Source organism: Sus scrofa, chromosome 2 (assembly GCF_000003025.6).
Source record: "Sus scrofa isolate TJ Tabasco breed Duroc chromosome 2, Sscrofa11.1, whole genome shotgun sequence".
NCBI classification, from domain to species: Eukaryota; Metazoa; Chordata; class Mammalia; order Artiodactyla; family Suidae; genus Sus; species Sus scrofa.
In genome coordinates this window covers 37,706,398-37,732,918 of record NC_010444.4, presented here as the reverse complement: position 1 = coordinate 37,732,918, position 26,521 = coordinate 37,706,398, and the positions used below count along the sequence as shown (strand labels likewise).

General features: G+C 35.9%; 1 long non-coding RNA gene across 1 annotated transcript in view; it reads right to left on the bottom strand.

The window, feature by feature from the left end:
- Nucleotides 514-26,521, bottom strand: part of LOC110259290 — a 448,093-nt gene continuing 422,085 nt past the window's right edge. The window contains exon 5 of the long non-coding RNA XR_002341545.1: nucleotides 514-1,729. This is a non-coding gene — a long non-coding RNA (uncharacterized LOC110259290). The remainder of the gene's footprint in view (nucleotides 1,730-26,521) is intronic.

Below are 26,521 nucleotides of genomic sequence, written 5' to 3'. Positions count from 1 at the left end.
ATGAACAAAGGATTTAAATAGACATTTCTTCACAGAAGATGTACAAGTGGCCAATAGGCATACAAAAATAATTTCAAAACCACTAGTCATCAGGGAAATGTACCTTCAAACCACAATGACATGCCACTTCATACCCACTAGGATGACTCTAGCCATAAAGACAAGAGATAACAAATGTTTGTGAGGATATGGAGAAACTGGAAACTTCATACATTGTCGGAGGAATATAAAATAGAGTAGCTGCTTCGTCAAAGATTTTGGCAGTTCCTAAAGAGTTTAGATATAGAATTACCATATAACTCAGCAATTCCACTTTCAGAAATGTACACAAGACAAAAGAAAGTACATGTTCACACAAAAACATGGGCATCAAGCTTTATGGCAGCATTATTCATAAAAGCCAAAAAGTGGAAATAACCTGAATGCATATCAATGGATTAATGGGAAAATAAAATGTGGTATCTATATATGAAATATAGTTTTGTAAAAAAAAAAAAAAGAAGAAGAAAGAAAGTACTGATACATGCTATAACATGGATAAACCCGGAAACATTACACTAAGTGAAAGAAGTCACAAAGAACTACATATTTATGATTCTATTTCCATGAAGTGTTCCAAAATAGGCAAATCTTCAGAGGCGGAAAGTAGATAAGCATTCTCCCAGGACCGCAAAAGTGAAGGGATTGGTGGGTGAGAGCTAAGGGCTACAGGGTTTCTATGGTAATACAAATAAAAATTGGCTGTGATGATGCATGAACAATTCTGTGAATATACTAAAACACATTGAATTTATCCTTAAAAGGGGGGATTGTATGGTATGTTAATTATAGCTAGTAGTAAGAGCATAGCTATTTAAAATAGGAAGTTTAACAAATTTGAAACCAATAGTAATACACAACATAGTTCATCACTGTCGGTTGGTTTTACACTTTGAGAGCAATTGTCTATCAGAAATAATACCACTCCTTCATTCTTCAATTCTTTTTATGTTCAGACACTAACATGGATCTGGACTTCCATCTCCATTTCTTAAATGTAATTCCTGCATCTGCTTGAAGAACTCAGGAAGAAAAGAGGTTATTACATATGGGAGGAGTTAACAAATATTTCTGGAAAAAGTAGCCCTTCTTAGAAATAAAATCACTAGATCAGGTAGAAGTTCAAAAATTATTTCCCATTTATTGTCCCATATATTCTCTGCTGAATCATTGTCAGAAGATACCCTGTCACCAACTGACAAGTTAGTGGTTTATACTCTCCTCCCAAAGTATCTTACTCTTTTTTGATTCTTCTATGAAATGATTCATCCTTATAGTTAGCAGAAAAGTTTCTCAACAAGTTGAAACATAAATGCTTCTGTTTTTATGACTTAGGGCCAAAAGATCAGTCAAACTTCTCTTTTCATCACGACTACCTCTCATTGATTTGCAGGTACTTATCATGCCCAGAAGCAAAGAGGTGAAATGGAATACTCACTAGAACTTGATCCAAATAGACAGACTATGGGCCTTGGGCAAATTACTTAACATCTCTGAGTTTCACTTTCACATCTGTAAATTGAGAACAATAAAACCTACCTTACAGAATTCTTAATGAAATGTGTTGGCTAGATTTTATTTTTAAGTGCTTGGCAGAAGGTAGGTATTCCAGAGCTTTAGTTTCTTTCTCTTCACTGCTGTCTGTGTCTGCTTTTTTCCTCAGTAAACTTTTCCAGTCATTTTCGATGATCTATAATGTAAAATGAGTATAAAATATGTGTAAATTGTACTTGACCTGTAAGTATAGATTAAAATGGAAAGTGGGTAGAAGGGACTTCTCTGACCTCATGAGAATTAAGGCAGCTAACTTGTAAAGAATTCGCAACATTTTGTCTGCTGTATAGACCGAACCCATACAAAGAATTCTTGTTTTGTAAACCCGAACCTGCTCTTTTGGCAAAAAAATAGGGAATTTTTTTTTCTCTCTGAATACCTTCCAACTCTATAGAGTATTTGTATTTTGAATGCACGTAGTTCAAAGTTTTTGCTTTCCTTGTGGTTCATGCCTTTATTCATTGACAGGCAAGAACTTACTTTAGAAACAAAATTCCATGTTCAAGCATTATAGTATGGCATTTTTAGGAATAGCAAGAAACTAACCTTTCTCCAGTATGTTCAGTAAATGTCATCATTGTACTCAATACTTTCCTTGTGATAATACTAAGCATTTACTATTATTATCTGTATTTTACATGTGAGAAAACTGAGACTCAAAGAAGTCGAGAGATGCTAAAGGTTACATAAACAATGCTGTTCTATCCCCAAAGCATCCTTCTCCACAACAGCAGCAGGCTTGGGTAGCAGTGATTCTAATTTTACAGAAGAATTAGAATTGGCCCCAGCAAATTTCCTCAATTTTATTGTTGTGGTTTGATTCCCTTTATAGGAAAATAAAAATGAAAGAACACTGACTTAGTGAATCAGAAAATCAAAGTTTTCATTCTGGCTATGCCATTAAATGACTCCGGAATCCTGGGAAAGTTGGTACTTTTGAATAATGTTAATACTTATATGAGGATCATTAATTACATGGAATTTTAAATGCGTGTGTGTGTGTGAGTGTGTGTGTGTGTGTGTGTCTTTTCAGGGCTGCACCCGCGGCATATGGAAGTTCCCAGGCTAGGGGTCAAATCAGAGCTACAGCAGCCGGCCTATCCCACAACCACAGCAACGCAGGACCTGAGCCACATCTGTGACTTATACCACAGTTCATAGCAATGCTGGATCCTTAACCCACTGACCAAGGCCAGGGATAGAACCCACATCCTCATGGATGCTGGTCAGGTTGGTTACCACTGAGCCACAACGGGAACTCCTTAAATTAGTTTTTAAAGAAAAACCTAAAATCTTCCACATCCTCTCTACCTCCTTCTCTACCTATTCTTCAAGGATCTCTGGCATCAAGGAGCCACATATCTCATAATGACTATATTTTCTTTTCTTTTCAGGGGTAACTTGTCCAAGACTGATTCCAGGCAGTCTTCCTGACAGAACAGAAGATAACGTCCTGTATAGTTCCTTGGAAACCTGCCATCATTCCAAATTATGGTCCTGAATCCCTGGGTGACCCAGAGCTCTCTCAGGAGAAGAGCCATCAACATATTTCATAATAGTTCAGATGTCATTTGCCTTTTTGACTCTCATCCTCTTCTAAGTACATGTTGGAGTTTCTTTCTATGCCAAAGACTGCCTAACAAGTGATATGACAACAGATAGAATGTAGAAGCAGAGAGGAGAATTGGGCTGTATTTCAACAAGTCAGACGTGAATGTAAATGTAAAACATTGCAATGAATTTTTATCATAATTTTTTTGAAATGTAATTTTTATTAAAATATTATTTTTACGTTAATATAGAAAGGGTTCATTATTTTTAAATGAATTAATGCATATTTTGAAAAACGATCAGTTTTAAATATTTTAGTATAGTAAACATCAACATATAGAACATACACAAACGGATAATTTTCAACAATTTTTAAGAGTTTAAAAGCGTCTAGAGATCAAAACGTTTTAGAGCTACTGAGCTGAGGCAATCGGTTATTTTTTTTTTTTCATTTCAAAAAGTTTTATTTAACTATAGTTGATTTACAATGCTGTGATAATTCCTGTTGTTCAACAAAGTGATTCAGTTATATATATGAACGCCTCCATTCTCTTTCAGATTCTTTTTCCGCATAGATTATCACAGAATATTGGGTAGAGTTCTCTTTGCTATATAGCAGGTCCCTGTTGGCCAGTCATTCCATAAGCCACGAAGTGTATAGGCCAACCCTGACACAAGCCTTGCTCAATAAGGAACAGGACGCTTCCCTCTAAACTTCTGGGCTTGAACTTCAGAGATAGTGGGGATCAGCACTAAATCTTAGCTTCACCACTTATCAGATGAGTGACCTTGTCTAAGATATGATCTATAAAACGGGCTAATAAAAACACCTTAACAGAAAGAAAAAACAACATTCAAAAACTGTGACAAATACCTGAGCTCCCCACTGCCACGACCTCAACACTGCAATCCAGGCAAAGGAAAAGTAACTTCTTTCTGGGTCACATTATGATGTTTGTGAGCCCTTAGGTGATTTTGCTTTTGTGTGTTTTTCATGAAAATGTATTACAAATTATATTTTATGACTGCATTGGTATACAAGAAAATGCAGTCTTTGACCTCAAGGCTTCATTTTTTTTTTTTCTGATTTTAAAGGAAATGAAAACATTTTTGTGGGGTTAAAAACGCAGGAGATCTTAAGCATTCTCACCATACCAAAAAACAAAAACAAACAAACAAAAAAACATAAGAGCAAAAAACAACAACAAAAAGGAGACAAGAGGTAACTATGTGAGGTCATGGGATAGATGCATTATCCTGATCATGAACATCATTTCATAATGCATACCAAATCATCATGCTGTACGCTTCAAATGTATACAGTTCTATCTGTCAACTATTCCTCAATAAAGCTGGGAAAAGAAAACATGACAAAATTTATAAGGACTTCTATGAAGACGTTGGGAAGGGAAAAAATGGGTGGAGAAAAATCCATTTGGGAAGGTAAAATTTTTCCTTCATGGAATATTTATGAAAATGGGATGAACCTGTAAAAGAAGGATATCACTGGTAAGTTTAAAGTTGAAGTATTTTACTCAGCAGCCTATACATGCTTGTGTGTGGGGAGGGGGAGGCTGAGCCGAAGGCAGATTAGATCAGTTGTAGAAAAGAAATCAGGGCTGCTTCTAGGAACCAGACTACTTTCTTTCACAAATTCTGTTCAACACAAGTCTCCTTGGACCCATTATCTACATACTCGTGGTCTAGATTTCCAACACTCTATGAAGGAAATAAAAAAGATGAAAGTGGAAAAAATAAATTAAAAAGCAAATCACAAAAATAGCTCAGCTATTAAATACATATTCAAGATCTGGATCTTTGGGAAAAGTATTAAAATGTATACACTTAAGGCAAACCTGAAAAAAAGAAAAAGAGAAAGAAAACCCAATAAACAAAAGGAGAAATTGCTGAGAGGGTAATAAATATGCAAAAAAGATGTAATATAGTATATTGTGGGCACTTATAAATTTGAAAATCCTAGCAAAATTGGAGGTGGTTTTTTTAATCTACTAATATAAATTAGCAAAATAGGATAAAGTTGAAAAACAATAAATCAAAACATAAAATCTTTTAAGTTATCTAACAATTATTTCTAAGTCTTTTGAAGTGAGTTGTTTTGATTATAGAATCCTTCCAACTTTTGATTCTAATTCCAATATATAAATCTACTTTCCAGAAATATAAAATATGTAAAGCCATTCAATTCTTTTCATAAAGCAAGTTTATAACTGATTTCAAAACATTACAAAGATGGCACATAAAAGGAAACTCTGGATCAAAGAGACTTATGAGTATTCAAAATAAAATGCTAGTGAATAAATTCAATGGTGCGTTAAAAGAATAATGTACCCCAAAAAAGTACTGCAAATGTAATGTATTAATTTGGAATCTAAATCATAAAGACTGTTCAAAAATAACCATCTCAACTGATTACTAAATATCATTTAAGTTTCAACTCATTCTGATAAAAAGATAGAAATACCAAAACTACTCTAAAATGTTTAAAAGGCCTAATCACTAAAAATCAAGGATAAAGCATAAATTATTTTTATTTTATTTTTACTTTTTTTTTTTGCTGCACCCATGGCATGTGGAAATTCACAGGTCAAGGATTGAACCCACAACACAGCAGTGACCTAAGCTGCTGCAGTGACAACGCCAGACCCTTAACCCACTGTGCCACAAGGGAGCTCCAATGTACCATTATTTAATAAGGAAATATTTTACTCATATCAAATTATTTGTAATGCACGTATAAGTTACCTTGTACATACAATACCACAAAAGGAAAAGAAAATAGCTATTTATATTAAAATGGTTTATCTCTGATTTAAATTCCCATTTTGATCTTCACACCAGGGCTAGAAGGTATCTTATCTTGATTTTTGTATTAATTATTCCCTTGATATACAACTAAACAATATGTAGCTAGTTTTGTATGTGTTCTGGCTGCATATAAATTGTATCATATTGTAGCTACTATTTGCAATGTACTTTTAGCATAACATAGTGGTGCAAGCCTCTCATACTAATAGCTGTGGCTGATTATCTTCCATTTTCACTACTGTTTACTATTATATTGTTTGAATCAGCCACAACCTATGTTCCCTTCTTCTATAGGCGGACATTCAGGTCGTTTACTTGTATGTTTGTTTGACTACTTTAACCAACATTCTTGTGTCAATCTCTTGGTATACAATGTCAAGTATGTCTGAACAGTCAGGTATGGTTCAATATAATTTTATGATGCACTGAAATATTCTATAAATCTGTAATGTATAAGAGAAGTTAGGGCAATTATACTTACTAACTTTGCACAAAGAAATTTTTTTGTTTTTTGTTTTTCTTACAGAACTACATGTATATTTATCATAAGCCTTCTCATTCTAGCGTCCATGTCTTAATCTATAATTACAGTTTCCATTTTGACTTTCTTTTTGCCTTGGCTTTTTGATGATATTTTCCCCCTCTTTACTGATTTCTTTTGAATTTCCCCCAATATTTTTATTGTCTTTCTTTTCCAACTCTCTATCCTTGTTTTTTAAAAGCAGTTATTTTTGAAATTTTATCATCTATTCTTTCACACAGTCTAAAATTTATCAGTGTCTCATGTATACTTCTAAACAATAAATGGATCTAAGAATGCTTTAACTTCGATTATCTCGCTCCATCCTTACACTATTTTTCATTGGTATTTTAGTACTCAATTTAGTATTTTAGTATAACTTCTCAATCAGGCATTACTTGTGTAGAACTGAATTAAACTGATGAAAAATATAATTGTATAATTATTTTTATATGTTGTAGGCATTGTGATAATGCTCTATGTTTTTATGAGCCTTAGGAAAAATCTATTTGCATTCATCTTGGCTTATCTTTATATCTCAATATAGCTAGATATACTTGCATAAACCAAAATAAAATAAAATTCCTTTGAACTTATTTCAACTGATCCCTCAGAATTTAGGAAAAACACTCACTGAGAAATTTTCATGTATATTATAAGCTAATAAGCCACCAGGAGAACTTCAGGATAATGATTTTGTAGAAAAATAAAGGGAGATTTTAATTGGACTACTCTGTGAAACTATCTAGGTCTTTATTAAATTCCTTTATTTTCCATGATAATGTAGTCATTTGCAATGGTTCAAAATTTATTTGTCTTCATTTCTACCAAAATCTAATTGGATAAACCAAATTTATAACCATAACCATGCCAGAAACATCACACTTGAGAGTAAGTTGTATTTAATTAGATAGGGTAAGCTTGCTATTTAGAAATAAGAATTTAACTTCTTATGTAGAAAATATGCTTACAAAGTTCTCCCAGGAAATTAGCCCAGGACCTGTTCTATCCTTTGAAGTTAGATTTAGCAAATAATGTCATTTCTTAGAAGACAAGAAATTTTTTTTTCTTCTTTCTTTTTAGGGACACACCCATGGAGCACATGGAGGTTCCCAGGCTAAGGGTCTAATCAGAGCTACAGCTGCTGGCTTAGACTACAGCCACAGCGACGTGGGATCCGAGCCATGTCTGCAACATACACCACAGCTCACGGTAACGCTGATCTTTAACCCACTGAGCGAGGCCAGGGATCAAACCCACAACCTCATGGTTTCTAGTCAGATTTGTTTCTACTGTGCCATGACGGGAACTCCAATAGACAAGAAATTTTAATAAATTTAAATAAAAAACAATATATTTAGTTATAGATTATTTAATTGAAAACTGGTGGAGGCACATTGCTTTTTAGCCTGAAAATAGATAATAAGGGCAGAAAAAAATTTCTAGCAGAAAAAAAATGTGATAAAATATATGACCCTAATTTTACTAAGCTTCTATAAAGAAGTCTATTTTCTTTTTTTTTTTTTTTTTTTGTCTTTTTGCTATTTCTTTGGACCACTCCCGCGGCATATGAAGGTTCCCAGGATAGGGGTCGAATCAGAGCTGTAGCCACAGGCCTACGCCAGAACCACAGCAACGCGGGATCCGAGCCGCATCTGCAACCTACACCACAGCTCAGGGCAACGCCGGATCGTTAACCCACTGAGCAAGGGCAGGGACCGAACCTGCAATCTCATGGTTCCTAGTCGGATTCGTTAACCACTGCGCCGCGATGGGAACTCCAAGAAGTCTATTTTCATCTTTAGTTCTATTAAATATGCAACTAGTGTCCTTTATATAGTAATCAAAGCCTCTTGTTGCTTCTGTATAGATAAAATGCACTAAATAAAAAAGAACATGAAAGAAATGATAATCAGAATATTTGTTGAACAAACTTGTTTGGTCAAATCTACTCCTTAGGTGTGGAGGTCAGCTATGGGAGGTGGGAGTGAAGTGGGAAGTGAGGGGAGAAAGTGAGATGAAACTAACATATTTTCCCAATATTCCTCATATTTTTCATACCCCTCCCACAACCACAAGTGGGAAAGAGCTTCAGCAAATGTACTTGCTCCAGGGGCAGAGATGGGGGTTTCTTGGATTTCTTCTGATCCTTGTGAGCTCTGGTTTTCATGTTTTAAACACCTACCCTTAACCAATACTCTCCTGAGCATAACTAGGCATTACGAGATAATATAAAATCTAAATGTGGGTAGGGAATAACAGACTCATTTCCTCTTTTCTACTTAAAAGATTTTTAGGAGATGAAAGATCTAAACTATCTTTGTGGGGCTGAGATAGTAATTATGGTAAACACTTCCCCGGCGATCTGGGCCAGGCACTGTTCCAAACATGTTACACAAATTCGATCTTCTAACCCAACAGCTCTATAAGATATCAGAGACAAATTTACTCTAGAATTAATAAAGTTGAATTTCACAATCAGATATCTAATACCATATAATGTTGTATTCCTTTTCTTAAAGGATACTTCAAAAATTGTATTAGCCTTAAGCTCCCACTACAAGATAAAAACTTGAGGTTAAGGAGACCCAGAGAAAGTTTAAGCACCTTGCCCAAGTTCATACAGTTGGTAGTAAGAGTCAGATTTCATTTCAGACTGCCCAGATCTAGACTATATACTCTTTCACTTCGATTCTGCATGGTCTGGGAAAACTGAAGAGGGTAGTCTATGTGTCCATGCCCATGTCTTCCAGGTCATTCTTCTGTAAGTCATTTATCCCATTTATGAATGTGGTAAGCCTTACATATTTAAAATTTCCACTTTATTTAAATTTACTGCCAATTCCATTTTCATTCTAAATACCTATTTGATTATTATGCTAAAATCAACAAATACCATTATAATCCCATTGTTCAAAGTCTGTCCAAATCTAAGTCATTTTCTGGAAATTAGATAAATTACCTATCCAGAAAATGGAGAATCTATGATTTGAATTTGGGTGAATCTGACTCCAAAGCTCATGTATTTAACTGCTATTCAATATAGCCTAAATTTAAGATCTCAGAATTAGGTTTACTACAAATGATCTTATTTCATTTGCCATTTGGGGGATAATTTTATGTGTTGGTATTCATGTGTGCAATTTCTTAATTGTTGTAACAACCCTCCAAGATATTCACAATTGGAGTTCCCTTGTGGCACAGCAGGTTAAGGATCTGGCATCGTCACCACAGCAATGACCTGAGCTTCTGTGGCTTGCGTTCAATCCTTGGCCTGAGGAACTTCCATGATTTGTGAGTGCAGCCAAAAAAACCATAGCCATTGTAATTACCTTTATTTCATGGGAGTTGACATTTGAAGAACTGAGTTACTTGTCAGTGGTTCCAGAGCTAGTAAAGTGGCAGAGACAGGATTCCCAATGAGACCTATTTATGTCTGCTTTGTGTGGGGAACTGAGTAAGTAACACCTTATGAACTATCCACAGAGTCAAGAATCCTTTCTCCAGAAAGCTGCCTCTTGTGTAGGAGCCAAATCAAGAATCCTCTACCCTTGAAATCTCCCTTTTAACTTTGGTTCCAAAAGACTTTGGCATTTTTCAAAAACCAATTAAATCCACTCCTAAACTAAAAATTCATTCAAGGCTTTTAGGACTTATTCCCCAAACCTCTTCCAGAAACATTTTGAGCACTCTTAGCATCACTGGAGTAAATGTTCACAGTATGCCAATATTGTCATGATACACCTGCTAACAATTGCACTGCTGTCGAAATATACCTTGTACAGGTATTTGCATCTCCATGGGACCATTCTATTGAGTAAGATATGTCACTAGAAAGAAGGATTTTTCTTTGTCCTTAAGCATGGCTTGAATTGATTTTTCTAAATGGCTCCAAAGTGTGTGTTTTCATTCCATAATCCATCCTAAGTGTTTTAAAATAAAAGAACTATCAAATCACTTGGCAGAACGAGGCCTGTTGAAGCCCAGGAAGGCCAATTTATATTCAGTTTGTGCCCTGGCAAGCAGCATGATTGATATCATTCAGATTTGAGACCTGGAGTGATAAATAGTTACACATGGCCAAGTGCCACACTTCAGGGCTAACGGCCCCTGGTGAGTTATTGTTTTGTTTTGCCTCTGGTTCTTGTAGACTGAAAACTTCGTTTTCATAAATTAATCAGTGATGGCGTTTTGCATTTCTGATTTGTTGCCTTTCTCGAAAGTCCTTTACTTGCAGTTTATAATGCTGAGTGGCACAGTTTCAAGCTACCCAAAGAGATATGAAACAACTGGATAATCAAAAGGCTTTCTGTTTGTTATCATGCCCAATAAATGCAAGTTTCTCTGAAAGCTTCATTTTCCATTACAAGAATATTTAAGTACAACGACACTTAAAAATGTTCTTGTTATATGTTAAATAGATATGAGAGAATATTATAAAAATACATGAAAAGAAATAGAAACAAAGGAAAACCTATATTCTAATCGCCTCGTTTAAGGAAAAAAAATTTTTTCTTTGAAATTTCTTGTCTGCTCCTCCTAGATGCCTTTCTACATCTTCCCTCATTTCAAATGTTTTGCCTCATGTGTAAACGGAATGATACTGTGTAGATTTTTGTGATTTATTTTCCTATATAGCATATTTGCCGTATTATGGGTATGTATGGCTATAATTTATTTGTTTTCATTACTGTATATGATTTTATTATATAAACATGCCACAATTTTTTTTACCATGCTGCAATTTATTTAACATTTTCCTGCCAATGGACATTTGGATTGTTCCTATTCTTTTGAAGTTCCATTATGAATAGTCTTATATCTGAACATTCCCAGATATATCATTTGGCACACATGAATATGAGTTATGTGTGTATATACAAATATACACACACATATACATAATTCATGGTATATTTATGTATATACATAACATATTCTGAAACACATTCACATATTATCTAGACTATATATGGATTTGTGAGGTCATAGGGTATTCACATCTTCAAGATCAGCAGATATTGTCAAATTTTTTTTAAGTTTATATACACTGTGTCACGTATTCCACACTTTCAAAAAGACTTCACATTGGCAGACACTGACATTTTTGTGCCCCTGGAGGATGCAAAATTGGAATAATATTGTGGCTTTAACTTGCATTAGCTTAATTATCTATAAGAGAAGTATGTTTTGTCTGTATATTGACTGTTGGTGATTCCCTGTCAGTGAAGTGCCTGCGATTCCTTATTTTTCTGCTCAACTGTTTGTCTTTCTCTTAATCAGCTTTTATGAAAATATTTCTTCTTACTTTTCATGTATCTTTTTAATTCTCTCTGATATGATATCTGATGAACAGAAGTTCTTAATTTTGTGTTAGGTAATTTCTTCATGCTCTGTTGTTTTGTTTATAATTCATGAAATCTTTCCCTGGACCATAAAATGTCTTTTATTTAGACTTTTAAAGTTGAATACTTTTCCCTTTCAGGTTTAATTTTGTTTAGCTGTTTGGAACTGATTTTGTATGTGGTATGAAGTTTTGGCCCAGTTTCACTTTTTGTTTATTACACACAATCACTCGTCTTAGCATCATCTATTATAAAACACACTTTTTCCCTTGTGTTCAGTGCTACTTCTGTCCTTCATTTGTTCAGCTTATATTTACTGAGTGTGGTTAATATGTTTCTGGCACCTTTATGGGGGTTAGGCATCCAGAGAAAACAAATTGGTTTAAATCTCTTCTCTATGGAGCTTTTGTTTTTATTGAGGGAGAGAGATGATAGTTAATAAAAATATACAAACAAAAAGACAGTTTTTTAATGATGATCAGTGGTATAAAGAATATAAAATGAGAAAGAGAATAGGAAAACTGGGGCTGGGATTATCAGGAAAGGGTGTATTAAGAAGCCAGCATTAGAGGAAAGATCTGAAGAAAGGTAAGGAACAATTTGTGAGTATGGGGCAGGAGAGACATTTCAGATAAAGGGAAGAACAAGTGCAAAATCCCTGAGGCAGAAGTGTGCCTGGTGTGTTCAAAAGATCAGTCTGGAGAGTGTAAGCAAGCAGAAGATGGAAGATGAGTACAGAGACAGAACATGGGACCAAGTTTATAGGACAGGATGCCTTTGAAGTATCAAACAATCTGAATTACGTTTTTAAAAGTTCACTGTATTAATCAGTGATCAAAGGATACTGTATCAATCAATCAGAGACAATCAAGTATGTTGTCATTTAGCAGCAAATAACTTCATATTTTCAGTGGCCTCACATCCTGAATGTTTAATTCTTGCCCATGTGCAGCTGGGTACTACAGTCCACATTCTCACTTCAGCACTGACTGAGACTGGCTACCACTGAGGGTGCTACTAGTTTCCATCACAGCAAAAAAAACCAAAGACGAATCAAAACAAACAAAAACATCAATCACTGGAGCTTCCATTCTTTTAGAAGTGACCACATCATTTCCATTCTCATTTCATTGGCCAACTTAAATGACATGGCCATTTAGTTTTCAAGGGGGTAGCAAAGTTCAACCCTACTAAGTGCTGAAGTAGCTGGTACACAACACTGAAGTCTACAAGTCTCTGGCTGCTGTGTTTGTTAAGAACACATTGTTGGCAGGCAGGGGCAGCGGCAGGGAGTACAGCTTATTCAAAGACAAAGCCTTAAACCCAGAAGGTAGGAGAGGATGTGATGACAATTAGCTGGGTTCTTTATAAATTCTGAAGGCAGAGGTAACAGGATTTTGTCTCTAGATTTGATGTGAGGTGGGAGGCAGGATGACTCTGAAGATTTTGTCCTGGGCAGCTGCATAATTAGGTGCCATTTACCATGATGGATAATGATTCAGGACAAGCAAGTTTTTTTGATTTTGATGTGTTGTATGTGTGTGATCACAACTTCAGAACTAGAGTCTTTCAATCCTACTAACTTCTTTGTAAGCATTTCCCTATATTAAATGTTTCCTCTTTTTAAATATCTAGGACAGCTTCTGTTTTGCTGATGTTTTCCTGATACTAAGGGCACGAATAATAGGGATCAGTGTTGGAAGGGTCTTTCCAGGAGCACACAAAATTCCCTGAACTCATTTTTCATCCAGCCAATGATCCTGTGGAGGCCTGAGAAGAGCTAATGGATCCAGAGCTCAGGGTCTCTTAAAGCCAAAGTACTTGGAGCGTTACTGCTGCCTCGTGGTTCCTGCCAATTACAAATCAAGTTTCCATCTGCTGTTGGCTTCCATTGATAATGGTTTTGCCTATCTTTGTGCCAATATCATATTTAATAATCACTAAAGTTTTGTAAGTTGTTGTGACATTTGCAAGGATTAACTTTGTGAACGATAAACTCTTCTTTCTTTTGCAGGAGTCCTTGGGTTCTTCCTGGCCCTTTGATCATTAATTTAAATTTTAGCTTCACCCGCAAAGTTAAAAACAAACAATCGAGAACAAATATCTTGGGATTTTAACTGGGATTACATTGAATTTACGAATCAATTTGGGAAAATTATACCTTTACAATACTGAGATCTTAATTTAAAGAACATGGTAAAGGTCCCCATTTAGGTCTTTTTAAAAGTCTTTAAAAATTGATAGTGTCTCCCTGTAAATAGTTTGTTTTTTAAAACTTTATGTATTTATAGTTAAAGTGCATTTTTTGTAAATTATATTTTCAAGCTGTATGTTCCCATTACAAAGAGATAAAATTATTTGTATATATTTACTACTTTTATTATTGTTTTAGTTAAAACAATGTATAGATATTTTAAGTGGCATAATTAGTTTGTGCACATTTATTATAATTACTGACATAGTTGGATTTGTTTTTCTATCTTTCTGCTTCCTATTTGTCTCACTTTTTGCAATTTTATATTTTTCTTCCTTTCTCTTGCATTAATTAAATTTATTTTCAATCTTTTTTCCTCTACTATTTAGAGCTATACAACCTATTTCTAGTATTTTTGTAGTTACCCTGAAGTTTTTCACCTATGCATACTTCCGTTAATAAAGTCTATGGTTAGGTAAGTCAACATCTTTTTCTTTGTTTTGAAAGAAAACAAAGACCTCCAGAATAGTTTCTTCTCATCTTCTCCCTACTTATACATTATTTTTGTTGTATATTTTAGCTTTTTCTTTTTTTTTTTTTTTCTTTTTACAAGCATGACAACACCATTATTGTCTCACATCGTGGGTCCTTACTTAGATTTACCAGATATTATCAGTTTCTCTGCACAGGATTCCTTTTTAATAGCTCTGACTTTATATCTGGCATCAGGTTTTTTCTGCCTGAAGTCTGTAGTGGAATAAAGACGTCTGCAAATTCTTTCATATTCCTTCCTTGGAGATGCGGAGTTAGTTTTTCTCCCTTGGACCTGGGCTGGTCTCTGACAGCTGTGTTCAGTAGAGTAGAGTCTGGCAGAGGTGATACATCAACTCTGAGCATTTTCAAGAACTGGAACGTTTTTGCCATGGTCTCTGAGTCCTGTGAGCTGACATGAAGGAGGTATGTCTACCCTGCCAGAGAGACCTCATGGAAAGGGCTGGAGGAATACATGGAGAGAAGTGCTGTCTGGCTCAATTTTCCAACCCCACTCCTACCCTAAAGGTACCAGGAACATGAAAGAAGTCTTCTGGACCCTTCATACTTGCCCAGCCATAAGGTAAATATTACCAGCTGGTGCTAGGCGATGTCATGAAGAGAAGAAGAGTCACTCTAGCCTCATCTTATGCCTAACACAAAGCCAAATGGCTGTTGTTTTAAATCACTGTGTATTGGGATAATTTATTACACAGCAATAGTTAACCAGATCAAATGCTTTTAGGTTTTCCTTACCTGGAAGGATGTTATTTTCCTCTTACATTGAAGTACATCTTTGCTGATAAAAAAAAAAAAAAAAAATTTGTGGGAGTTCCCGTCGTGGGGCAGTGGTTAACGAATCTGACCAGGAACCATGAGGTTGTGGGTTCAATCCCTGGCCTTGCTCAGTGGGTTAAGGATCTGGCGTTGCTGTGAGCTGTGGTGTGGTTGCAGACGCAGCTTGGATCCCGAGTTGCTGTGGCTCTGGCACAGGCCGGCGTCTACAGCTCTGATTCAACCCCTAGCCTGGGAACCTCCATATGCCATTGGAAGCGGCCCTAGAAAAAGCAAAAAAAAATAATAATAATTGTGTTACAAGTATTTTTGTTTTGTTTTGTTTTTTCTCTCAACACATTGAAATTTTTACTCTGGCATTCACTCCTACTACTGTGAAATCAGCTCTCAGTCTATGTTACTCTTTGAAGATGATCTGTTTTTTTGTTTTGTTTTGTTTCCTTCAAGAGTTTGGTTGTTTCAAATCTCTGGCTGATTTTTAAGATCCACTGTTTTTCTTTAGTTTTTCTGAAGCTTCATTAAGGTGTGCAATTGTGTTTCTTTCATTCTTTATTTAATTGTACTAGGGATTTATGATCTTCATCCCATGTGGGATAGAATCTGGATTGATTTACATCATCAGTTCTAGAAAATGTTTATCCATAATCCTCTCTAATATTCCTTGTATCCAATTCTCTCATTTTCAGAATTCCAGTTAGATGTGTTCCAGTTAGATGTCTGTCCTCTATGCCTATTGAACTATCTTTCATTAACTTATCTTTTCAGGTATGTTTACTTTCTTTAAACTTTTTTCTTGTTAAAACCATATTTAAACTTTTAAACTAACTTGTTTGAATTTTTCCCAATGTTTTATTTTAAAAATCCTCAAACTTCCACAAGTTGGGAGAATTTTATAATGGACACCCATGTGGAGTTTCCACGGTGGCTCAGTGGAAACACATCTGACTAGCATCCATGAGGACTCAGTTTCCATCCCTGGCCTTGCTCAGTGGGTTGAGGATCCAGTGTTGCCGTGAGCTCCAGTGTAGGTTGCAGATGCAGCTGACATCCCATGTTTCTGTGGCTGTGGTATAGGCCAGCAGCTACAGCTCCAATTGAACCCCTAGTCTGGGAACTTCCATATACCAAGAGTGCAGCCCTAAAAAGATAAAATAACAATAATAGTAATAATATAGTGGATACAAATGCACCCATCGGGTTCTTAACCCACTGAGCCACAATGGGAACTCCAAAAACAGATTTTGTGCATCTCAGACCAGTGCCTTTCCACCATCCAGGCTACTTCTACCATCTAATGCCCATTCATTCTCACATCCATATTCTTCCCTTAACTATGTGGATGCCTAGCAACATTCCAAGGCACTTAAAACTCTGATTATTTTCTTTATCACTCATCACCACTTTCCAAAGAGATAAAAATCAGTGGCATTAGCTAATACAGGACTAAGTATTTCCTGATGAAGTGGAGAACAGACTTGTGGTTGCCACGGGGGAGGGGGAGGGAGTGGGATGAACCAGGAGCTTAGGGTTAGTAGATGCAAACTATGTATTGCATTTGGAATAGATAGTCCATGAGGTCCTGCTGTATAGCACAGGGAACTATATCCCATTACTTGTGATGGAATATGATGGAGGATAAGTGATAAAAAAAATATATATATATACCTGGGTCGCTTTGCTATACAACAGAAATTGACAGAACATTGTATATCAACTACAATAAAAATTAAAAAATCATTTGTGATTAAATTTTATAATCTTATAATTCATACATATTAATTTGTGCATATTATCCCTATTCACTATTTCAATTGGAAATGAAGCTAATGTTTACTGTATTATATGTCCTCCTAAAGGGGACTTAGATGCTTTAATACAGAAAAAGGAACAAATAAAATATATCTCCTCAGATAAAGGAGAGGCTTATCCATCTCCACTGGGTACTCCTTAGGTCCTTATACATGCTCCATGTCCAGGTGTGTTTTAGTGCCACAATACCAAAGAAGAACTATGTAGAACCAAGGATCTGCTGTTTCAGTGAAATTGAGGAAAACTCCTTGAATACTCAGGATAATTCCATAACGCTTTGATTCAACACAAAAATCAACATTTGACTGTATTCAGGGAAACACAGTTAAAACAGTGATAGTCATAGCTTTCTTTGAAATATGTATTTTATATATTTTAAATACTTTACACATATTAACTTATTTTTCATTGAGATATAATCATTATATTACATTATATAAATTTAAGATATACAAAGGTGCTGATTTGATACACTTAAATACTGTAATATGATTACTTATTTATGCCATACAATAACTCTATAGGAAAAATACATTTATAATCCCATTGTATGGCTGGGGAAATTGAAGTACAGAGGAGCACAGTAAATTCCCTGAAGCTGCATATCTAGCAAGCAAAAAACCTGGATTTAAGCCCAGACAGCTTGTAGTTCTGTACTATCCAATAGAGCCAGAAAAGCATTCAGAGTCAGCTTTAAACAAAGAACTCCATCCCCTATATATCAACTCCATTCTCCTAATGACAAGAAGACATCACAAGATACTCATGGCTTAACACTCAGAAATTTGCACTGCCAAATGTCATTCCTATGAAACAATCTAATTATTATTATCACTATTTATGTTGGAAACCCATCATCTATGTTTAGTTTTTATTTTTTTTCTTAAAAGTTGAATAACTACAAATTCACAGGAAGTTCCCATATACTCTTCACTCAGTTTCCCCCAGTGATACAACACCTTGTGTGATATAGTAGTGTCAAACCAGAAACTAAAACTGGTATAATCCACGGATCATACATTAATTTAACCATCACCCCAATCAGTATGTAGTAATGTTCCATCACCGTAAGTTTCCCATATACACCCCTTTATACTCACAGCCATCGTCCTCTTCCTTACCTATAGTTAACAAACAACATTTAGACAAAGCCTATACATCTATACTTGATGGTTGTCGAAATAAAGGATTAAAAGGAAAATTAATAAAAGAACAAAAATGACAGTTAAGATTTGGCAAAGGGAGTAGCTGACTCTGATGTTTTTGATTTAGGTACATTTTTCTGGTTGCATTTGGATACAGAGTACCCTAAGTCTCACTTGGAAAGACTTCATTCCAAGCCCAAAAGAGAGAAAAGTTAGAGAAAAAAATCCACCTCATCACTGGAATAGAGTGGGATGGGCAATTCATCATTATTTTCTCAATCAGACTAGCTACCAGAAAATATGGAGAAGTGTCCTGGCTCCACCATTTCTGATCTTAGGATTGTACATTCAACCTCTGAGCCCTCAGCTTCATCCTGTACTGAGTGAGGATAATGGATATGAGAGGATCTCTTTATAAAGATTAAAATCTAATGTTAGTAAAAATGTTGTTCAAGGGGTCATCTCTCTCCCTTCTGCATACTCCAATTAGCAGTAACTACCCATCCTCCTTTTAGTGGCCACCTACACTGCATCTAACTTGAAAAAAAGTGCCCTGCTGAGCGATTGTTGAGGGATGGCAGAAATTTGGATTTCTGAGTCACAAGCTGTGAGATGCTTGACAGAGAAAAATAGTTAGTGTCAGATACAGTTGATTTGTCATATAAAACTGAAGGACAATTTCCCCTGGCTTAGATATTTACCAATAACTGGAGGTCACACAAAAACCAAATGACTTTATTTTCTGCTAACTGGTCACACACAAGCAGACCTCCAAAACTTTGGCATTTGGTTGGGGGTGGGGGTGGTGCCGAGGGCTTAAGTTCCCAACTCTGAGGAAAAACAACAGACAATATGGAGTGAGTACATTGGACTACAGCATAAGCAGGTCTTATTTGTTCTCTTGTAATATTATAATTATAGACATACCTCTAATGGAATAGAAAGAACCCTGAACTAAGGAAGCAGAAGACATGTTAGAGCCTTGCATTTTACTTACATGATACCTTGGAGAAATCACTTGACTTTTTGAATCTTTGTTTATCTGCATGATGACATAATGCTTAATTTGTATGTCATCAGAATGAGTAAAATGGAAAAACACATGGAAAAATGTCATATGAATTGCCAAGTGGTATATAAAAGATATATGTGTGTGTATATATATAATATATAATATATGCATTTACTATATATAGGCATATATTGCTATGATGTACATATACATATGCATGATGTGTCACACATGTATGATGTGTATATACATACAGTATATGTATATATGTATGGTATATATACAAACACATATACATTATATATACATAAAATATCATCACAGTTACTATTGTTGTTTTTCAGAAAAATAAATATGTGTATGTGGAATTATTTTACTTCTGACAGCTCGGAAACCAAGAAGCAATTATCAACTGAAAACCAGTGTGCTATGGCACTCAAGATTCATGGTAATGATAAAAGTTGTTTTTATCCTATAAGAGTGTGCTGAATCCAAGAACTCATAGTCATTCTGAGCCAGAAGAAAGCTGAGTCATGCAAATTCAAGTCCCAACCCTCTCATTTAAAATATGATTAAATTATAGCTCAAGCAAGGTGAGTTACCTAAATTAGTGATGGATACCAGACTGTGATAAATCAGGAACAAGAGAATGATTAATGGGTAGACTGTCTATGGTAAGATCAGTTCCAATAGGGAAAGAGATATCAAGTAAGAGTATCATTTGTACAAGGCTTTAAAAGATGGATAACCACAGGTAGAGACTGTAAGAAGGATATTCCACACAGAGAGGCCAGTGGGAATTGAGGTCCAGAGAGGCAGGTGCCTACAGAGTAAGCCCATAAGGTCTCATTTAGTGATATCCAGATGTATGCTGTGTGTATGCTATGATCTCCAGGGAGAAAAGGAGGACTAGCTCCTGTGTGAGAACCGAAAACATGCTGAAGTGTGGGCCTTACTTGGAGAAAATAGACACAGGACATGAATTTTTCTCTGGTGTTAGAAACTTCCAGGCAATGAGGTTAAGGACGTGGTTCCAAGTCTTTGCCCATTAGGATATTACATTAGGATTGACTGGGGATTTTATCCTTTTTTAAAAGTTTTTATTAATTTTTTTGGCCATACCCATGGCATGCAGAAGTAGCCAGGGATTGAACTCTCACCGCAACAAGGACAACACCAGATCCCCAACTGCTAGGCTACCAGGGAAATTTACTGGGGATTTTAAAAGGCACTCGTATCTGGCTGCCATCCTAGGACATTATGATTTAATTTTTATGTGCTACAACCTAAGCATGGGGATTTTTTGAAGGTTCCCTAAGTGCTTTCATGGTGTAGAAAAGATGGAATCCCTGGGTAAAGAGGCAAATTAAAATATAGCTCTTTAAGGATGCTAGTTACCTAAGAAAGGTAACACTAATCCCCCCAAAGCACCCTGGCAGGGATTAATTAATTAATTTGTTTAGCAAATGTTTAGCAATGGAATACCAGACAATCAAGTTTCAGTGATGAATGGGGTATGATAAACCTTTAAAAATCATTGAAAAAAATTTTCGTACTTGTGGTTTTACATGAAGCCCTGTATCGGGAGTCAAGTTGGCATTTTTATAAGCTACTTTAAGTAAAATAAACATATTCATTATAAAATTGGTAAAGAGATGAATAAAGAAATTATTACTGGCCCAGATCCAGAATTTACCAAGGCATTAACTAATATGTAGCTGAAAACTCACAGAATATTTTGTCTATTAATTGTATTAAATAAATTCAGTCATTTCTTCAATAAATGCTTATTAAACACCAGTGATGCACCAAGTGTTGTTTGAGTTACTGGGGGATATGATAATGAACAAAATTTTAAATGCTCATGACTAGTGGAGCTTAGTGTCTAATGGGGAAATAGAAAATAAATAATACGTTATACAATATCTGGTGGTGATAAATGTGTGAGAATAAAATAAAACAGATACTAATCATCAGGGACAATCTCTATGCAGGCAATCTTTAGATAGAGACCTAAATTAGGTTAAAAGGTCAGCCAGAGATTGTAAAGAGAAAAAGCCTTCTAGGAAGATGGAATAACAAGTACATTGCATTAAGAAAGGGCCAGGCGCAATGCATTCAAAAGAGCAATTAGGCCAGGGTGCTGAACCCCAGTGATGAATGTTGCCTGATGAGAAAAGCGGGATGTAGGGTCAATGTAGGGTCCTTCCTTCCTTCCTTCCTTTTTTTCTCCCTCCCTTCCTTCCTCTGTCTGTCCCTCCCTCCTTTCTCCTTCTCCTCCTCCTCGTTATTATTATTAGTAGTAGTATTTCTCTCCCCCTGCCCCCAGTAGGACAAGAAACTCTAGAGGCAGATAAGAAAATTGAAGGAGCACACATAAGTACTGTAACAGACACAGTCACTTTTGGTCCAACTTCACAGTGAGACTAGTGTTATCCTGCACACGAGTCATAAGAGGAAACCTATACCTGGAGACTTTTAGCAAGTTATTCAAAGGCACTTAAGTGACAGACTTATGAACTCAATTAAGTATTCTGACTTAGGTTTAGTTCCTTTTATTTTTCCAAACATCATTCGAAGAATTAAATAGAGAAAATGCAAAGCTTATCCCTCAATTAAAAGGCCTGCTTTATATTAAGCAATGGCTAAGCTCTTTCCTACATTCTGTTTTACCTAATATGGAGCTAATGAGTATGGAAGAGCCAAACTCTGCCAAAGGGTAAGAGATTTTGGTTTTGTTTTGAGGGAAAATTATAACATCTTTAAATTGTACCCGACAATCATGTGAGGGATTTTTTGACTAAAATTTTTAAGTATTTTTTAAATGAACACAGAAAATAGAAATATCCTCTAAGTAACAATGTGTTTGAGATACCAAGCGCTAGTATTAAAGGAAAGTAGAGTCCTGTGTAATTGGATCCTTATTCTAAATCTGGACCAATATTCACTGATTTCTACAAATAGCACCAAAGGTTATTTTTGCAACACTGGAGTTAAAACGGGGTTGGGGGGTTGGGGGTAGTTCAGAAAGATTAGTCATGTAGCAAGGTGATTTTTTATTACAATATACTACTATTGTGACTTGTCGATTCAACTGCATGTCCAGGAAATAAAAAGTACTGCTTCTATTACAGAAATCTAGTCTGTTCAATTCCTAAGAGTGAATATAATTGAAGTGCCCCTAACTTAGTACCAATTTGGACTTGAAAATTTGTACATCTAGATTTTAGTACTTTGCTATGTTGTATAACCTCTCATCCCAAGATTAAATTTTAAAAAAGCAAGACTACTCCCCATGCTACATCAAGGCTAGGATTTAAGAATTAAAATTAGTTTCTTTTCTTTTTGTATTTTTAAGGCCGAACCTGCAGCATATGGAGGTTTCCAGGCTAGGGGTCTAATCAGAGCTGTTGCCGCCAGCTTACACCAGAGCCACAGCAACGACAGATCCAAGCCACGTCTGCGACCTACACCACAGCTCACAGCAAAGCCAGACCCTTAAACCACAGAGCGAGGCCAGGGATCAAACCCGCAACCTTGTGGTTCCTAGTCAGATTCTTTTCTGCTGTGCCACGACAGGAACTCCGAATTTAGTTTCTGACAATAAAGTACTCCCATCCCAGATTATTATTCAGAGAATAAAATGAACTGAAGGAGGAAACCAATTGAGCTCAGGTCAACGTGAAAAGTAGCAGAGATTAAGCCCTTGTCGGTTGCATCATTTGAAACTATTTTCTCCCATTCTGAAAATTGTCTTTTTGTTTTCTTTTGAGTTTCCTTTGCTGTGCAAAAGCTTTTCAGTTTGATGAGGTCCCATGGGTTTAGTTTTGCTCTCATTTCTATTGCTTTGGGAGACTGACCTGAGAAAATATTCACGATGTTGATGTCAGAGAGTGTTTTGCCTATGTTCTCTACTAGGAGTTTGATGGTGTCCTGTTTTATACTGAAGTCTTTCAGCCATTTGGAGTTTATTTTTGTGCATGGTGTGAGGGTGTGTTCTAGTTTCATTGCTTTGCATGCAGCTGTCCAGGTTTCCCAGCAATGCTTGCTGAATAGACTTTCTTTTACCCATTTTATGTTCTTGCCTCCCTTGTCAAAGATTAATTGACCATGGGTGTCAGGGTTTATTTCCGGGTTCTCTATTCTGTTCCATTGGTCTGTCTGTCTGTTTTGATACCAGTACCACACTGTCTTGATGACTGTGGCTTTGTGATATTGCCTGAAGTCTGGGAGAGTTATGCCTCCTGCTTGGTTTTTTCTTTCTCAGGATTGCTTTGGCAATTCTGGGTCTTTTGTTGTTCCATATAAATGTTTGGATTGTTTGTTCTAGTTCTGTGAACAATGTCATGGGTAATTTGATAGGGATTGCATTGAATCTGTAGATTGCTTTGGGTAGGATGGCCATTTTTACAATATTGATTTTTCCAATCCAGGAGCATGGAATATCTTTCCATTTCTTTACATCTTCTTTGATTTCTTTGATTAAAGTTTTATAGTTCTCGGCATATAGGTCCTTTACCTCTTTGGTCAGGTGTATTCCGAGGTATTTGATTTTGTGAGGTGCAATTTTAAAAGGTATCATATTTTTGTATTCCTTTTATAATATTTCATTGCTGGTATACAGAAATGCCACTGACTTCTGGATGTTAATCTTATATCCTGCTACTTTGCTGAATTTATTAATCAGTTCAAGGAGTTTTGGGGTTGAGTCCTTAGGGTTTTCTATGTATAGTATCATGTCATCTGCATACAGTGACAGTTTTATCTCTTCTCTTCCTATATGGATGCCTTTTATTTCTTTTGTTTGCCTAATTGCTGTGGCTAGGACTTCCAAAACGATGTTGAAGATCAGTGGTGAGAGTGGGCATCCCTGTCTTGTTTCAGATTTGAGTGAGAAGGCTTTCAGGTTTTCCCCATTGAGTATTATATTTGCTGTGGGTTTATCATAAATGGCTTTGATTATGTTCAGGAATGTTCCCTCTATACCCACTTTGGCTAGGGTCCTGATCATAAATGGATGTTGGACTTTGTCAAATGCTTTTTCTGCGTCTATTGAGATGATCATATGATTTTTGACTTTCCTTTTGTTAATGTGGTGTATGACATTGATTGATTTGCGTATGTTGAACCATCCTTGGGAACCTGGGATGAACCCTCCCTGGTCATGGTGTATAATTTTTTTGATATGTTGCTGGATTTGGTTGGCTAAGATTTTGTTGAGAATTTTTGCATCTATATTCATCAATGATATTGGGCGATAGTTTTCTTTTTTGGTGGTATCTCTGTCTGGTTTTGGAATGAGGGTGATGGTGGCCTCATAGAATGTCTTTGGGAGTATTCCTTCTTCTTCAACCTTTTGAAAGAGTTTAAGGAGGATGGGCACCAATTCCTCTTTACATGTTTGATAGAATTCACCTGTGAAGCCATCTGGTCCTGGACTTTTATTTGTAGGGAGTGTTTTTATTGACATCTTCAATTTCATTTCTAGTGATCGGTCTGTTCAGTTGGTCTATTTCTTCTTAATTCAGTTTTGGCAGGCTGTAAGATTCTAGAAAATTGTCCATTTCTTCCAGATTGTCAAACTTGTTGCCATACAGTTGTTCATAGTATTTTCTTATGGTTTTTTGTATTTCTGCAGTATCCGTTGTGATTTCTCCTTTTTCATTTCTAATTTTGGTTATTTGGGTTCTTTCTCCCCTCTTTTTAGTGAGTCTGGCCAGGATTAATCTTTAGAATATATAAGCAACTTATACAACTCAACAGCAAAAAGCCAATCAATCAATAGAAAAATGGGCAAAAGACCTGAATAGACATTTCTCCAAAGAAGATATACAGATGGTCAGCAAACACATGAAAAAATGCTCAACATCGCTGATTATAAAAGAAATGCAAATCAAAACTACCATGAGATATCACCTCACACCAGTCAGAATGGCCATCATTAATAAATCCACAAATAACAAGTGCTGGAGGGGCTGTGGAGAAAAAGGAACCCTCCTGCACTGTTGGTGGGAATGTAAACTGGTACAGCCACTATGGAGAACAGTTTGGAGATACCTTAGAAATCTATACATAGAACTTCCATATGACCCCGCAATCCCACTCTTGGGCATCTATCCGGACAAAACTCTACTTAAAAGAGGCACGTGCACCCGCATGTTCATTGCAGCACTATTCACAATAGCCAGGAAATGGAAACAACCCAAATGTCCATCAACAGATGATTGGATTCGGAAGAAGTGGTATATATACACAATGGAATACTACTCAGCCATAAAAAAGAATGACATAATGCCATTTGCAGCAACATGGATGGAACTAGAGAATCTCCTCCTGAGTGAAATGAGCCAGAAAGACAAAGACAAATACCATATGATATCACTTATAACTGGAGTCCAATATCCAGCACAAATGAACATCTCCTCAGAAAAGAAAATCATGGACTTGGAAAACAGACTTGTGGCTGCCCGATGGGAGGGGGAGGGAGTGGGAGGGATTGGGAGCTTGGGCTTATCAGACACAATTTAGAATAGATTTACAAGGAGATCCTGCTGAGTAGCATTGAGAACTTTGTCTAGATACTCATGTTGCAAGAGAACAAAGGGTGGGGGAAAAATGTAATTGTAATGTATCCATGTGAGGATAACTTGATCCCCTTGCTGTACAGTGGGAAAATAAAATTTAAAAAAATGTAGCAGAGGAAGAATATTTCTGAATTAGCTTGAAGGAAGAATGTGGCTCTTGAAAGATGAGATTTGACTTTGTTGTTCCAATCCTGCCAATATTTTTATGAACTACTAATGGCTCTTAATAAATTCATTCCTCCTTAACCTGGTAAGAATGGATTCTTCTATTATTCTGCTACTCTTTTATTATTATCAATGTCACTTCACTTGCCTCTCATAATGAAGGAAAATTGGGTTGTCAAAATTTTCCTTCTGCTCTCTACCTGCATTGATTCAAAAATCTTTCTTGCTGTCTTTTAGTTATCCTGTGTACTGTGCTAATATTGAACTCCTATCAAAAAAAAAAAACTCAGTTGAGAAAAGGCTACTGAAGAGTTCATATCATTAACTAGTTTTAAAAAATTTTAAATGTTGTTTTATTATTGTAGGTTCCTCAAAATAGCTAAAGATTTGGAAAAGGAAAGTGAGTCACAGGTAAGATGATAGAAAGATCCTTGAAAAATATGATTGTGGG